The 17,763-nt window shown below is 36.6% G+C and overlaps 1 pseudogene; it reads left to right on the top strand.

The window, feature by feature from the left end:
- Nucleotides 1-6,592: 6,592 nt before the first annotated feature.
- On the top strand, nt 6,593-15,059 carry LOC137721578 (receptor-like protein EIX2; annotated as a pseudogene).
- The last annotated feature ends 2,704 nt before the right edge of the window (nt 15,060-17,763 follow it).

Below are 17,763 nucleotides of genomic sequence, written 5' to 3'. Positions count from 1 at the left end.
CGAGGAGATTGATGGAGCATTTTGTTGGAGTTTGAGATCCTTTTGTCCCACATTGGTCAACAATATTTTTTCACTAGCCTTTATATAGGCTTATTCCTTTTTCTTAGTAATTAGAACTTGGACTATTTGGAAATGGATTGGAGGCTTGGGCCTTATGGTTGTGTGGATTAGGCTTGATGATTATACTATAATATTAATATTAATTAATCAAGACAAGGGCTTTGGGCGGAATTAAAATTAATCTGATCAATTAGTTTTAATTTCGAATTAATTTTTTAATTAAATTAATTAAAAACGTTTTGATTAATAGACACAACTCTTTAGAAAGAGTTGTATCTCTTTGGAAAGAGTTGTATAGCTTCCGATACATCCAAAATGTGTTTGAAGAGGTATGAAAGAGCCTATATAACTGGAGTCCTCAGTTCCATCAAAAATCATATTTTCTTCCTCCTTATCTTCCGTACAAACTTTCCAGAGAGTAAACACACAAAGCAATTCGCTAGAGTCCTATAATCTAGTGCAGGTTGTAGAATTAGGTAGTTGCATCCTGATCAAGCAGACGTTGTAGAACCACAAACACACGAGTGAGACGGAAATACTGTTCGAAGGACATAACGTTTGTGTTAGCCTCTATCTTCAATTCATTCAAGTTAGTATCATATTAATTTTTTGTAATTATTGTGTTATTGCATTCTGTATTGCAAGTATTTTTGAATAATAAAGTATAAGTATTTCGATTCTGTATTTCTGTTATTTTATTGTTTCTAAATTGTTCTCCAACACTTTCCTACTTGTTTGGCGAGAAGGAAACAGGTACTTTTGTGAACATTCATTTTGAAGAAGGTGAGATTCCACCATAAAACCTATTGGCAATATAGGGAGTAGCCGAACTCCTTATAAACACTTGCAAGGTCCCTCATTCCATCAATAATTCTCAACACGCTCTCTCACGTGCAACGAATTTTCAAGTCTAATACGTGGACAACACAACAGGGGTGACATGGAGCTCGTATGGTCGTTTGACTTCACACATGGGACAAACTACTCTGATACCATGAAGAAAATAGGTTTCACCATAAAACAAATTAGGAATATGGAGACTAACCAAACTCCTTATAAGCACATGCAAGGTCCTTCCTCATATCAACGTGGAATTTGTTCTCAACACATTTGCATTATCTATTAAATTTTACTAGCTGTATCTCTACGCGTATGTAAGTATATAACCATTACGCTCAAAAGTAAATGCAACCGTATTCGTTTCCTCTGTGGAGACGTAAGATATGGCTGAGGAGGTAATGGAAGAGACGGAAAGGATCTTGAGAAGGGTAAGAAAGCGAAAGAGAAAATGCAGCAACACTATAATTATTAACTGAAGGTACGCTGTTACACATCTTCTATAAGAATTTTACCAAACACAGTCGTCCATGCATTGGTTGAGTGATTGAAATTTTGAAATCCATTGATTAAATAGGGATTCACCGTGAGGCTCAAACTAATCAACATTCAACGGTTGTTAGTTGCTCACGAACACTCACAGTTGGATTCTCCTCTCTTTTTTTAGCCGGTTTATTGCTTTGTGCCTTTTGCTATCTGTACAGGCATTGGTTTGATCAGTTTAGGTATGCCCAATTGTTCACTTTCTTTTTTCTTCCCCTTTTGTATACTTGTAACTTCCACTCCAGATCTTACAGTATAACTCAAATTAACTGATAGATGTTCCATGGAATCCACATAGATTGGCTAAGAAATTAGAGTTCTACTCGTTCAAGCCACCATTGGTGCAAAAATTAGGGTTTTACCCGTCCAATTTGCAGTTCTCAGTTCTCAGTTCACAGTTGTCGTTGACAATTTCCTTGTATCCCTAATAAATCCAATTTTAGAGTTGGAAGGAAAATAAGGAGGGTAGTTAACCTTCCTCCAACCCTCCCAATGTGAAGAATAACATGGCCATTTTTTTGCATACAAAACTTCAATTTCAGCATATCCATTATTTTTTTTAGTACAACGATATATTTTACACTAAGGGGAGGGGGAGTTTGGCTAATCCACATAATGGACAATCTAATTTGGTATCGAATTCGCCATTTACGAGATTCGAACCTAAAACTTCTCACTTACAAGTGCAAAGGAATACCACTAGACTACCGATCATTGTATTATTATGGTTGCATATGGAGAGAGGTGCGAATTGGCGTTTATTTGACTCAACAAAGACAGCCAGTGGACTTATGTTGATCAAAACCTTGTCGGAACAAGTTGGCGCTTAATTCAAGAAGTTGTTCAATTTGAAGACAGATTCTATGTTCTTTGTGATCTTGGTATACTCTTTTCTTTTAATGTTACTGCTCAATCCATCTCAGATGTGAAGGAAGTTGCGCGTGAATGTGGAGAAAATTTTGGCCTTAGTAAGTATTATCTTGTGATTCGTAACGGGAAAAAAATATTGATGGTTCAAAAGTTTGTTGGATTTAATCTGGATCGTGAGACGGAGAAATGCAAAGCATATGAACTAAATGTCAGCAAGGGTGAGTGGACGGAGGTGAACACTTTAGGTGACGACGTTGCTGTGTTTGTGGGTGATAACTCTTCAATATCTGTTTGTGCTTTAGAGGTGGGATGTCGAGCAAATTGCATATACTTTATTCATGATAATGTTCGTATTGGTAGAGGCATTGGACCGGACGGAGCTTTCGATCACGGTGTCTACAACATTGAAGAAAAGAGGTTTGTAGAAAATCCTTACCACCAACGTGCTCGGACTCTGATGAGCAAGACCATAGAGTTTCCAATGTGGATTCTGCCTACTTATTAATTTGTAAATACTATGTTTTATTTTCTTGGTTTGGTTTTGTTTGATATATGGATCTGGAACATTATGGTTTGAATTTATTGTAACTTCACCTATTGAATAATAATGTTTGCTATTTTCGTGTTTTGTAACTATACGCGTGTGCTCCTTGGTCGAGCTTAATTTTATTTTTTTTCATTTTTAGAAAATCTCAATGGTACAAGGTAAATTTTATTAATATCGGAAAAAAAAAAAAAAAAAAAAGAGGTACACCTAGTTGAACCCCTCATAGTACAAGAAAAAAAAAATAAAAAAAATACATGAAAAGAAGAGGGGATATAGATCTTACCCTTCTAAAAACAAAAACAACAAAGATACAAGGAAAAGATGGGCACATGAAACCTAACCCCACAAAGGTCTAAACCTGCAAAACAAAGCAAGCAATATCACAATTTTAGAAAGAAAAAAAAAACATGAAAGTGAGACATACCTGTATGCCGAGATGCATATTAATTGAGAAACAAAAACCAAGAAAACCAACATAGTTTGAAAACAAAGCAACACAAACCACTATCAGAGGGGAATCATGCCATACCAAAGTTGGAGACAAGCCCATGTTAGCAAAATTGTCTGCAACCATATTTCCTTTGTGATATATGTGAGAGGTATAGAAAGTCATCTTCCGAATGCGATCCAAACAAATAGATCATTGCATACGAAGAGGCCAAGGAAGAAACACATGATTAAGTAGCTTAATCCGAAATATGTCGTCGACACCCCCAAATGGAATGCCTTTAACATAGCCAAAAACTAAGGATCTAACCATAAGACAACTATGATGTCTTAGGTCAAATGATTACCTTGCATTATCTCAACCATGAGTTCTCAAATGATATGAGTATGATAACTCTTTGTTGATCGCGTTCACTTGGCTCACTCTATATTGAGCACCTATATGCTTGTCTTGGTGTCATTTACACCAATGACCTGAGACCAAACACTCTCTAGGAGAGAAGACATGGTATGTAATGATCTATCTGGATTGTCAATGTCCAATTCTCAATTCTATGATAGGAACAATTAAGATATGTGTACGAAAAAAAATGTCTCATGAATATAACTTTTTAGATTACATTCTCTTAATTACAAATTCCTTGAATTTATTATTTAAATATATAACATTTAATGAGACGACTTTAAACAATAATCTTTGTCCTTAAATTAAATGAATTTAATTTAACTTGTGAAATGTTTGTAAAGTATCGTCTTATAATTGAAATTAGAGCACGTTTCCAACAATAACTATATCCGACTGCATCCTTACCCACCTCAATTTGTAATTTTTCTTTTCTAATTTGAGAGAGAGAAGGGGGGGGGGGGGGGGGGGTTGGATGCACGAATGATGCACTGGTCGAGTGTTAGTTTTGACGCCTATGTGTTTGTTGATGTTATTCCTCTCTCTCTCTTTTTTTTTTTTTTTTCCCACAATTTTCTTTTAGCTTGTGTTTATGTACGTGGCAGTATATCTTTTGTTATGCTGACCTCACATGGATACCATCTTCTCTCTAAATAGTTTTTTAACAACAACAATAACTTAAGTCAATATTGTGGCCTCTTTTATTAATTTTAGTTGATATGTCTGATTTTAATTTCTTTTCAAAAACGTCCGTGCAAATAATGGAGTGATATTGACTCGGAAAGCTAGAGCCTAGTTTACGTCGAAGCAGATATTTTGCTTCTTAGTTTTGTGGGCCATTTTATTTTGCAAAGATTGATAGTATCTTTGAGTGACATAAAGCGTCTTTGGCAACGGTTATTTCCAACCAAGATGCAAGAGGGGGCAAGCGTGTGGACGGGCCTCATGAGACCTTTTAGAGGATTCCTTATCATGTCACGAACTGAATCTTTTTATTGATCATCTTTTACCGTTTCACATTAAGCAATAAAATTACATTTCTGGATGTCTGCATCTCCACTGAATTGATTAACCTCGCAACCTTTCTTCACTTTCTTTCTTCAGAAACTCTCCCTACTGGTTAGGTCCCTTTTATCTCATTTTAATAGTGTATCAGTTTAACTTTGTCAATAAATTTCCTTGAGAAACTTGGAACAAATTATTAATAAGGTACCGGCAGAGAAAGGAAGACAAATAGTTGAACCAAGATATGAGACATTAACATTGAGAGCGTATGGTGGAATCGGTCTTCCCACGCCTTTTGTTGACAAGAACCTTAATGTTAGACAGCAACTTGATATGATTCCAATGGTAGAAGAAAAGTCGTTTGTAGTGAAGGGTGGCCACCAAAGGTCCATTAATTTTTTCAGATTCGGATGCTCTTTTTGTTAACATCATTGCTGTGTAGTTACCACTATCTTTCCAAGTTCTAAAGTTCTGAGTATGGCCTATCAGTCTAATCCAATGGCTAGGGCCAGTCCTAAGATTTTTGAGGTCCAGGATTATGCTAAAAAATGTGTCATCACTTTATATAAGAAAATTATTTGTTTTTACACATAAGAGATCAATAAAATTATACTTAGAAAAACACTTCAATCTCAAAATAATTTAGAAGCACAGAAAAAACTAATTTATTTTGTATCGAGAGAATAAAACCAAAAATCTACGGGCTTACAAGTAGATAGATGATGAGTTTTGTTCCTCTTCTATCCGAACTTTTAAAGTGTTTTTATATAAATTGTGAGGTGTTTTTTTTTTTTTATTTACTGACCATGTCAATATAGGACATAAAAAATAATGTTGTTTTTTAGCACTAAATTAAACCTTTTGATGATATGATTTGCAAATTTGACCTACACATTACTCATTGTTGAAGGTTAGACTTGAATTGGAACGTATGTTTAAAAACTGCAACCCACTTAGCTACTTGCTAGTATTTAAAAAGAAATTAACAAAAAAACAGAAATTTGTAAAAATCGAAAAGAATAAACATGCATATAGCATTTCGAACTTAGGACCTCTCATTAATTTTAAACAACAAAAACCATTGCTTCTAATTATACTTCTTGATCATTTGGCCAAATGTTATAAATTTATACTCTTCTGAAAAGAAATTTGTAAAAATTAAAATTTAAATAAGCACACATGGTGTTTTGAACCCAAGACATCCTCATTAATCTTAAATAACAAAACCACTTGTTTTAGTTAAATGTCTGCGTCATATAACCAAACTTTATAAATATATAATCTTATGAAAACATATAAATATACCGTCGTAATAATTTTGGTGCCCCCAATTATTTTGAGCCCTGGACAGTCTCCCAGCCCGCAGTGGGCCTGGGCTGGCCCTGCCAATGGCTGTAGTATATTGTGTTCCAAAAGAATTGAATAATCCAATTAGTAAGTAAAGTCAATACTTGCCATTCTAGTTGTTGTCTAATTTATGAAGTGAGATTTCCGCATACACGTTTTCTCCCTATGCATTACCAAAACACATAGAGGTGTGCTCAGAAAAAAAATGAAGGTGAGGAAATCATCTTCAGTCTAACGTAATTTCTAGCAATAAAAGTAAAACAAGTCAATACCGTGACCAGTTTTACTTGCTTATTGATTGATATGTTAGATTTGTATTTCGACACATCAGTGTTATTGAGTGATATTGACAGAGAAAGTTAGGGCCTGGTTTACATTGGAAAGCAGATAGTTTGTTTCCATCCCATCATGTATGAGCGAGTGACTCGGCTCTATACCTTTCTTCTGTAAAAGGCTATTTTATGTGCATATATACTTGCAGTGTTGCAATCTTCTTCCCAATTACTTTCCAGTTTCCAATAACGGAGCCTAAATACTTTCTCATTTTCATTGTTGTTAAGATGCAGGGCGAGGGAGTTAGAAGCTTGAAACTATTTCGTGCTTCAATATTTGCGATGCTAATTTTGTTACATTGTTGCAAGCAGTCCCTATCCCTTGAAATCCATAATATTTCTTCAGGGGTAGTTGGCGGCACGGATGTTGTTAAGGTGCCGAAGGTGATGAGGTGCATAGAGAGGGAAAGAGAAGCACTCCTTGATTTCAAACAGGGCCTCGCAGATGACTACAATCTCCTTTCTTCATGGGGAATAGAGAAGTCCACAAGCAAGATTGTTGCAAATGGGTAGGTGTCCACTGTAGCAACCGAACCGGTCGTATTACTCAGCTCAATCTTCGACGGTCTTATTTCAGTGAAGCTTACTCACTTCAAGAGGAAGGAGGCCCAGAGTTTTACTACCGTTTGCAAGGTAAGATGATGAGTCATAAACTGATTGAGTTGTAGCATTTGAAATATTTGGACCTTTCTTACATTAACTTCGACGGGACACAACTTCCAGATTTCATTGGTTCTCTTTCCAATTTAAGACACCTCGATCTCTTTGATGCTTCTTTTGGTGGTCGATTTCCAAGTCAGGTTGGAAACCTTACCCACTTGCAATATCTTGATCTTAGCTACAATTTCTTGGCTAAGGTAGAAAAACTGAATTCGTGGCTACCTAATTTTTCTTCTTTTAACATATTTGGACCTTAGTAGCAGCAATCTAAGTATGTTCATGATTGGATGGAAGCAGTTAATAAGCTCCCTAAACTTATAGATTTGACGTTGGCTGAATGTTGTCTTCCTTCTCCTCTAATTCATTCCAGTACTCTTTTTAACATAAATTCTTCTAAAAATCTTGCTCATGTTGATCTCAATTCCAACCAATTCACTTCTCCTTCAACTTTTTAATGGTCGTCAAACTACAATGTCAGCCTTGTTTATCTTGACCTCTCTGAGAACAGTATAACTGGTTTAATCCCCCATGTTTTTGGAAGCATGAGACCTCTTGCTTTTCTTCGTCTTGGATACAATCATCTTGCAGGGTCATTACCTAATCTTGCAAACTGTTCATCACTAAAAGAGTTAGGTCTCTCTTACAATCAGTTAAGTGGAACAATACCTGAAAGCATTGGGCAAATGTTAATCTCGAGTATCTGGACTTGGGTGGCAATGCTTTGGAAGGGGTACTTAGGGAAAGTCATTTCTCTCAGCTCTCCAGATTAAGGTTTTTGGATTTGTCCTTTTAACTCGCTAGCTTTGAACTTCTATATTGATTGGATTCCTCCCTTCCAATTGTAAATGGTAATTCTGAGGTCTTGCATGCTAGGTCCACATTTTCCAAAATGGCTTCAAACTCAGAAAAGTTATTTGCACCTTGATATTTCTAATGCAGAAATTTCTGATATCATTCCAAGTTGGTTTTGGGGCATGTTCTCTCGTGATCGTGAAATTGAATATATATATATATATATATCTCCAACAACCAAATTAGAGGAACAATCCAAAATCCAACATTCGATTTTTCATCTTTCCCTCTTTCAATGAATTTGAGTTGGAACCAATTGGAAGGTCCAATTCCTTCATTTCTTTCCGAAACATTGGAACTAGATCTCTCCAACAATAAATTTTCTGGGTTGGTTTCTTTCTTTTGTCCAAAGACTCCAATCAAGGCTAGTAATTTAACCTTTCTTGATCTCTCAAGCAACCAATTATCTGAATAACTTCCCCATTGTGGGACGCATTTTGGAAATCTAGTCTATCTTGATTTGAGTGACAATGCCTTTTCCGGGAAAATTCCTGCCATAGCAGACTCTTTGAGTTCTATTCAAACATTGAAGCTAAATAACAATGGATTGGATTTGTGGGGGAATTGCCTTCATCTTTGAAGAACTGCACAAGTCCCATAGTTTTGGATGTTGGAGAAAATAAATTATCAGGTTTGATACCTGGATGGTTAGGGGTCGGATTTTCAAAATTGGCAATCCTTATCCTCCGTTCTAATCACTTCTATGGAAGCATTCCATTACAGTTGTGTAATATGGGAAGCATTCATATTCTGGATTTCTCGATGAATAACATCTATGGAAGTACACCCAAATGCCTCAACATGTTGACTTATTTGGCTCAAAAGGGAAGTTTAAGTCGAACTATCAATCATTTTTTCCCCCTTGACAACAAGGGGCGTAATTGTTGTGCTAGGATAGCACCAAAATCTCTTGGAACCAACTCAAGCTAGCCCACAGTAAATTTATCAAATGAAAATGCAAGAACAAAATGTAAAAGACACAAAGATTTTAACGAGGTTCCTCCACAGTCAGTGTAACTGGAGTACGTCCTCGGAGCAGTAGGAGCTTACCCAATAATCCACTATCAACCAAATGGGAGTTTACAAAGTGTTGGCAATCTCACAACCCAAAAGCCCAATACACCCAATAGCTCTCACACACCAAAGAAACAAATAGAGAAAGAAATATAATGAATAATTTCTTCTCTATACATATAGCTCAAAGCTATTACAACAACAACTACTTTGGTAGATGATTACTAACCGAATGAAGCAGCAGCTTCTCTTCTCTCTCTTTGCAGCTCCCTTGCTCTCTGCAAAAAGGAGCTCTTTCTTCTCTCTTCTTTCTGCCAAAACCGAATGAATGAGCTCTCTTTTTTCTCTCCACCTTTTTCTTCTCACTGAAATGAGTTCTCTATATTGCTCTTGAACCAACACCCACGGGTGGTTTTTGAGAACAAACACAATAATGAAAGGTGATGTTGCTTTTCCCATTTTCCTCCCCAAAACAAGGAATGTGTTGTCCATTATTTTTTCTTTTGTTTTGTTTAATCACCTAAAGTTTTCTTGGACATTTGTCCACTTGGCCACTAATTCAACAATCTCCACCTTGGCCAAGTTCCGAAAACGCCATGATAAGCCAACCAACACAATTGACACACAACATCACTCCCAATCACTAGCAAGAGAACAACTCATGCCGAGCCAAATGCTCCAAAACTCCTACTGCTCAACGCTTTCTTTATATAGGCAAAATGTGAGCCAAGTTCAAGCAATGAACAAACTTGGCTACACCAACAACCTTAGTTAACATATCAGCGGGGTTGTCTTTAGTTGGAATCTTCTGGAGAATGATTTCTCCTTCACCAACAACTTCACGAACAAAGTGATAACGCACATCTATGTGCTTGGTCCTCGCATGATGAACCTGATACTTAGCCAAATAAATGGCACTCTGACTATCACAATGCACCTCCACCTGCTTCTGATCAACCCCCAAATCTCTAATCAGCCCATGTATCCAAATGGCCTCCTTTATAGCTTCAGCAACTGCCATATATTCAGCCTCTGTAGTAGACAAAGCAACATACGACTGCAAAATGGACCTCCAACAAACTGGCCCTTTAGCCATAGTAAACACATAGCCTGTAGTAGACTTCCTTCCATCTAGATCACCTGCATAATCTGAATCAACATAACCAACTGCAAAATGACCAATACCAGAGTCATCTCTCTCAAAGCATAAACCAACGTCTCGAGTACCATGGAGATACCTCAATATCCACTTAGCTGCATTCCAATGCTCTTTACCAGGATTATGCATATATCGACTCACCATGCCAACTGCATGAGCAATATCCGGTCTAGAGCATACCATTGCATACATCAAACTACCAACCAAATTTGCATATGGTATATTTTTCATTTGTAGCTTCTCTTGATCAGTTTTAGGACATTGTAGAGAACTCAATTTAAAATGAGGAGCCAAAGGGGTACTAACCGGTTTGGTTGAGTCATGAACTCCAAACTTCTGAATCAACTTCTCAAGGTAGTGTTTTTGATTCAAGCATATCAAACCTTTCTCTCTGTCTCTAGTGATCTCCATGCCAAGGATCTTCTTTGCTTCACCAAGATCCTTCATCTCGAACTCATTTTTCATTTGCTTCTTCAATTTCTCAATCTCTTCGACATTCTTTGAGGCAATCAACATATATCAATAAATAAATGAAAGACCCATCTTGCAACTTCTTGAAGTACACACAATGATCATATTGACTTCTAGAATAATTTTGGCCTCTCATAAATTTATCAAACCTCAAATACCATTGTCTTGGACATTGCTTCAAGCCATAAAGTGATTTCTTCAACTTGCAAAACAAATTTTCTTTCCCTTTCACTTTATACCCATCCGGTTGACACATATAAATCTCTTCATTCAAATCACCATGTAGGAAAGCCGTCTTCACATCAAGTTGCACAAGTTCAAGATCATATTGTGCAACAAGAGCTAACATAATGCGAATTGAGGAGTGCTTCACAACTGGAGAAAAGATTTCATCGTAGTCAATGCCCTCCTTTTGTGCATACCCTTTAGCAACTAATCTTGCTTTGAATCTGACATTGCTTTTCTCAGCAACATCTTCCTTCTTGGCATACACCCATTTGCAACCAATAGCTTTCTTACCCTTAGGCAATTTAGCTAACTCCCAAGTCTTGTTTTTCATGAGAGAATTCATCTCGTCACCCATGGCATTGCACCACTTCTCCTTTTCCTCACTCTCAATGGCTTCCTCAAAATTGGATGGAATCTCATCAGTGATAATAGGAAGAGCAAAAGCAACATAGTCACTATACCGAGTTGGCTTGGTAATTTGTCTTTTTCCTCTGTTCTTGGCAATAGACTCTTGAGGTGAAACTTGCTCTTCAACTTGAATAGAATCTTCAAGTTCAACTTCTTCAACATCCTCATGGTCTCCCACTTCTTCACTTGTAGTGGCTTCGACATCAGTGGAAATAGGATTTGAAGTACTAGAGGCAACTTTCTCAAGCTCCACCTGTTGGACATCTTTCACATTCTTCTCAGAGTCTCTAAACATATTTTCTTCATCAAATGTCACATCTCTGCTAATTACAAGTTTTTTCATCTCTGGGCACCACAACCTGTAACCTTTGACACCACTACTAAAACCAAGAAAGATAGCCTTTTTGGCTCTAGGATCAAGTTTATTTTCAGTTACATGAAAATAAGCAGGTGAACCAAAAATACGAATATAGTCATAATCAGAAGAGGGTTTTCCAAACCATACCTCCATTGGCGTCTTACCCTGAACAGCAGCTGAGGGTAATCGGTTGATGATGTGACATGCATAAGTAACTGCCTCTGTCCAAAACGACTTGCTCAAACCCGACTGAGACAACATGCATCTAACCTTCTCAAGCAAGGTTCGATTCAATCTTTCTGCAACTCCATTTTGTTGTGGAGTTCCCCGGACACTAAAATGTCTCACAATCCCTTCCTCTTTGCAAACTTTAAAGAAAGGGTCGGATGTGTATTCACCACCATTATCCGATCTCAAAAATCTTAATCTTTCTCCCAGTCTGGTTCTCAACCATTTTCTTCCAACCCAAGAAAATGCTCAACACCTCACTCTTGTGCTTCATAGTGTAGACCCAAGACCTTCTTGAATAATCATCAACAAAGGTCACGAACCAATGTCTACCACTCAAAGAGGGAGTCTTTGTAGGACCCCAAACATCTGAATGCACATAATCAAGAATGCCCTTCGTCTGATGTACAGCAGTACCAAACTTCACTCTAGTTTGCTTCCCCAAGACACAATGCTCACAGAAATCAAGCTTACAAGTCGTGGCACCTTTTAGAAGACCTTGTTTCACAAGCCCTTGTAGAGCTTTCTCACCGGCATGGCCTAATCTCATATGCCACAATCTAGTAGTATCAGAATCGGATGTGCCCATATTTTCTGAGACTACAGATGCTTCACCTGTCACAGTGCTTCCTTGCAATAAATACAAATGGCCACATCGAGGAGCTTTCATCACAACAAGTGCACCATAAGTCACCTTCAATGTCTGCCCATCTGAATGAAACCTGAAGCCCTTGGCTTCCAAAGTTCCCAAAGAAATAAGATTTTTCTTCAAATTCGGTACATACCGAACACCTGTCAACTCTTTAACCATGCCATCATGCAACTTCAAACGAACTGTACCAATCCCTTTTGTTGTGCAAGGATTGTCATCTCCCATGAACACAACACCGCCATCAAACTCTTTCAAGCTTGAAAACCAATCCTTGTGAGGAGTCATATGATGAGTACAACCCGTATCCAACACCCACTTAGTAGCACAATCAAATGATGAGGAAGTGGTTAAAGCAAAATCAGAAAAATCTGTTTCAACCTCAGCAACATTAGCTTCAGAACTTTCTTTGCCTTTGGTCTTCAATCTAGGACAATCTTTCTTCCAATGGCCCTTATTACGACAAAAGGCACATTCATCCCTTTCCAAAGGTTTTCTACCTTTAGAGTTTCCTCTAGGTCGAGACTGTGATTTTTTCCTGCTAGAAGAGGATCTCCTCTCCGATGATCTACCTCTAACAAATAAAGCTTCAGAGGTACTATCATGATTTTTATCTCTATGCCTCATTTCACAATTCATCAAGGCATTTGACACATCTTCAAATTTCACAGTTTCTTTACCATGCATAATAGTGGTAACAAAATGCTCATAAGAGTCCGGCAAGGAATTCAACAATATTAAGGCCTTATCTTCATCCTTAATATCCTCATCTAAATTTAACAAGTCGGCAATCAACTTATTAAAAGCATCAAGGTGTCTAATCATTTTTGTACCTTCTTTGTATTGGAAGCGGTAGAGCTTTTTCTTCAAGTGTAGTCGGTTCTCTGCACTCTTCGTCATATACTTGTCTTCCAATTTTTGCCACAACACACTTGCCAATGTCTCCCGCATCACAAAATACTTCTGAGTTTTTGCAAGGCACAACCGAATTGAAGAGCAAGCCCACAAATTTAATTTTTCCCATTCCGACTTCGACATAGCTTCCGGCTTCTCTCCCAAAGCGGCAAGTAGATCTTGTTGAGCCAACACATCTTTGACCTCACATTGCCACATCCCAAAGTTGTTTGTGCCATCAAACTTTTCAACTTCAAACTTTCCATTTTGCACCGTAGTTCTTGCAAATCCGGAGCTGCTTCCAAAAGGATTCTCATCTTGCCCGTCTGACATTTTTGGCAATTAGACAGTACCCAAGAGCAACCAGTGCTCTGATACCAATTGTTGTGCTAGGATAGCACCAAAATCTCTTGGAACCAACTCAAGCTAGCCCACAGTAAATTTATCAAATGAAAATGCAAGAACAAAATGTAAAAGACACAAAGATTTTAACGAGGTTCCTCCACAGTCAGTGTAACTGGAGTACGTCCTTGAAGCAGTAGGAGCTCACCCAATAATCCACTATCAACCAAATGGGAGTTTACAAAGTGTTGGCAATCTCACAACCCAAAAGCCCAATACACCCAATAGCTCTCACACACCAAAGAAACAAATAGAGAAAGAAATATAATGAATAATTTATTCTCTATACATATAGCTCAAAGCTATTACAACAACAACTACTTTGGTAGATGATTACTAACCGAATGAAGCAGCAGTTTCTCTTCTCTCTCTTTGCAGCTCCCTTGCTCTCTGCAAAAAGGAGCTCTTTCTTCTCTCTTCTTTCTGCCAAAACCGAATGAATGAGCTCTCTTTTTTCTCTCCACCTTTTTCTTCTCACTGAAATGAGTTCTCTATATTGCTCTTGAACCAACACCCACGGGTGGTTTTTGAGAACAAACACAATAATGAAAGGTGATGTTGCTTTTCCCATTTTCCTCCCCAAAACAAGGAATGTGTTGTCCATTATTTTTTCTTTTGTTTTGTTTAATCACCTAAAGTTTTCTTGGACATTTGTCCACTTGGCCACTAATTCAACAGTAATTCCTTAGCCAGTGCTTATAATGACGACACATCCTTGATATGGAAAGGCACAATGTCCAAATACAAAAGTACTTTGGGGCTTGTAAAGAGCATTCATCTGTCAAGCAACCGATTAACGGGAGAGATTCCTAGTGAAATCATTAATCTTGTGGGGTTGGTTTCTTTGAACCTGTCGAGAAACAATTCAACAGGTCAAATAACTCCAAAGTTCGGGAAGTTGCAGTCACTAGACTCACTTGATCTATCAAACAACCAATTACATGGTATGATTCCAACAAGTCTCTTTCAAATATCAGGCCTTGGTAAGTTGGACTTGTCAAATAACAACCTGTCAGGAAAAATTCCAATGGGGACTCAGCTTCAAAACTATGAGCCGTTTGATTTTGCTGGGAATCCTCTGCTTTGTGGAATTCCACTTCAACAATTGTGCTCTCATGTGAAAACAAGTTCGGAGGAGCAACCAATGTTCAAGGATCAAGTTAAAGAGAATGATGGGCTTATAATATCAGGATTCTACGTGAGTTTAGTGCTTGGATTTGTTGTTGGATTTTGGGGAGTTTGTGGGAGTTTGATATTCATCAGGTCATGGAGATACACATACTACAAGTTCTTGAATAGTGCATATGATTGGCTATATGTGAGGGCAGCTTTGATCAAGCGATGAGAATGATTGATGGGTAAACTGTAAGTACTTTTCCATGTAACGAATAATATTTTTGCAGTTTTGAGTCAATTAATACGATGGGCTAAGTGCATTTTTATACATAAAACATAGTGTCATGATAACATCTTTTTCTAAATCGTTTTAGCTCGTGCATCTACCATTGGTAAGCCATGCTTCCTTCCAGCTGGAGAAGAAGGAGATTGAAGAGTGCAATTTGAAGTTATGATTTAGTGAAAATGTTGTACTTGATTTAGTGGACTTTTGTTTTTGCAATGACGTCATTTAGATTACTAAGTGTATCATTTTATCCTTTTCTATAAATTTCCATGAAAAACTTGCAAGAACTTATTAATCAAGTTATATAGAGAAACAGCACACAAAGAATTCAATCATGATTTGATACATTAACATTGAGAACATTGTATATTACATCAACTTAATCAAGAATAGGAAATTGCTAGTGGCCCTTTACCACAGTGTGGTGGAAAGGTGTCGATCCCTTGCATGGCGACATGAGTTCAAAACTAGTCGATGGCTAATCTAACATCTATTGTAACAAAATCTATCGTTTGACACCAAAAAAAAAAAAATCAAGAATAGGATAACATATATTTATATTTTTTGGTATGGTACGGTAATACCATAGGTAATGGTATCGAATACCAATACCGTACCAAAATATTCGTTTCGGTACAATATCGTGTCATTACAAATTAACATGGTTGGGAATTCAATTGACATGATAATTTTGGAATAAATTCCACCCCTATTCAAGATGTCTATATGAACATTTAGTTTATAAACTTGAGTAAATTGTAACAGTGGTCCCTTACTTAAACTCAATTAGAGCAATGGTCCCTCAACTAAAAATTCATTACCATTGGTCCTTCAACTTTAATCCAATTGGAGAAATGGTCCCCCAACTTTAACCTAAATGTAGCAATGGTCATTCCAACATAACTTATTTTGACAAAATTCTAACAAAGTTGACGAAAATGATCATAGCCACACATTTTGATGAGTTGGAGGACCAACGGTAATGACTTTTTAATTCAGAGACCATTGCTCCAATTTGATTAAAATTTAGGGACTATTGTTACAATTTATTCTATAAACTTTATAGAAGCAGCAATTCAGCAAGAAAATATCATTGCAGTGTAGCACTGAAATTAAGAATTATGAGAACAAAAAAGGGGCAAATTCTGAATTTCAAATAGTACACTTCAGCAAGCAATTGAGAAATAACACTTAATTAGGATCCACTTTGAGCAAGCAATTAAACTAAGACAAAGCACCTGTCAACCCAAAATCTCACAGATGCACGAGAAGATGAATAAACCTGTCCCAAGGTATGCCAAATGCTCATTGCCAATGTGAATATCAAGTGATCATTGCCAATGTGAATATCAAGTTCACTTCCATTTCCATAAAATCTGTAATTCCTAGCATTTTTAAATCATAAACAAACATAGGAGAAATAAAAATAAATAAATAAATAAGAGTAAAGAATCAGGTAGTGAGTGTCATAATGCAAAAATGCAGAAAAATACAACAAATTTAAAACAAGATTGCAGACAAATCCACAAAAATCCTTGAAACCAACCAAAATTGAAGACCCAATTCTCTTGAAACCAACAAAAATTTAAAACCCAATTCTTGAAATCTTGAAAAAGAGATTAAAACCAATCAAAATCGTAGAGATTTAAAAAAAGATTAAGCTGTTCAGTACTACTTACTGTCACTGATGAACAATGGAGTGTAAGAGTTTTCAATTAAAGATCTAAACCAATTAAATACAAGTAACTACAATTAACATCACAATCAAATGTAGGATTGACTCTAGGGACGAAGCTAGAAATTTGTAAGAATGGGGGCATTCTCAAACAAGAAGGTACAACTAAAAAACTCAAGAATTTACTGCACAAAACACTTCTATATTAATCTATAAAGTTTTTCATACAACATCTTACAATATTCCTCAACACGTTTTCATGCAAATATCTCTCTCTATAAAAATAATCATGTTATCATTGATCCATTGATCTCCCATTCGATTTCTCAATCGATTCTTTAGAAATTTCATGGTCAAAAATGCTCTTTTAACTGTGGCAGTAGCAATTGGAAGAGTTAATGCTAAATGTTACAAGCATGTAAACTAGCGGATACACTTTGTCTTTTTTTCATTGGACCATTTTTTTATAGTTTAACTAGAACTGACTCTATGGAAACAATAAGTGAAACTTACTTGATGAATTCATAGTAAATGGTTGTTGAATTAGCCTTCTCCTCTCTGACAATTGGTGTTCAGTTTCAATAAGGAAAACTTCTTAATGAACGTAATCGTGAGAAGAGAGACCAAATCCATATATATCCAATAGTTGACAATTTCCTCCTATTAAGGAAAACTGTCTTCCCATAATGTGAGTGGGTTAAACTACTCCCTTAAAGTTCTATGCCCAATCAATTTTGATATAAATACTTATATTATTTATCTCCTAAACATGAATAATTATATTTCTTATTTAATATAATACAGATAAAACGATGTGGTAAACTCACACACAACAGAATCTTACATTCTCTCACATAAGTGATGCCTCAGCATTATATCCAATAAGGCAATAGTGATCACTGAATCATACTCATGTATACAAAAACTTTCAATTACTCTCCACATCAATACAATTGCAGGACTATGGAAAAA

This window comes from Pyrus communis, chromosome 16 (assembly GCF_963583255.1).
Source record: "Pyrus communis chromosome 16, drPyrComm1.1, whole genome shotgun sequence".
In the NCBI taxonomy this organism is placed as follows: Eukaryota; Viridiplantae; Streptophyta; class Magnoliopsida; order Rosales; family Rosaceae; genus Pyrus; species Pyrus communis.
The sequence above is the reverse complement of the archived record's forward strand: the minus strand, read 5'-3'. Positions and strand labels throughout refer to the sequence as shown.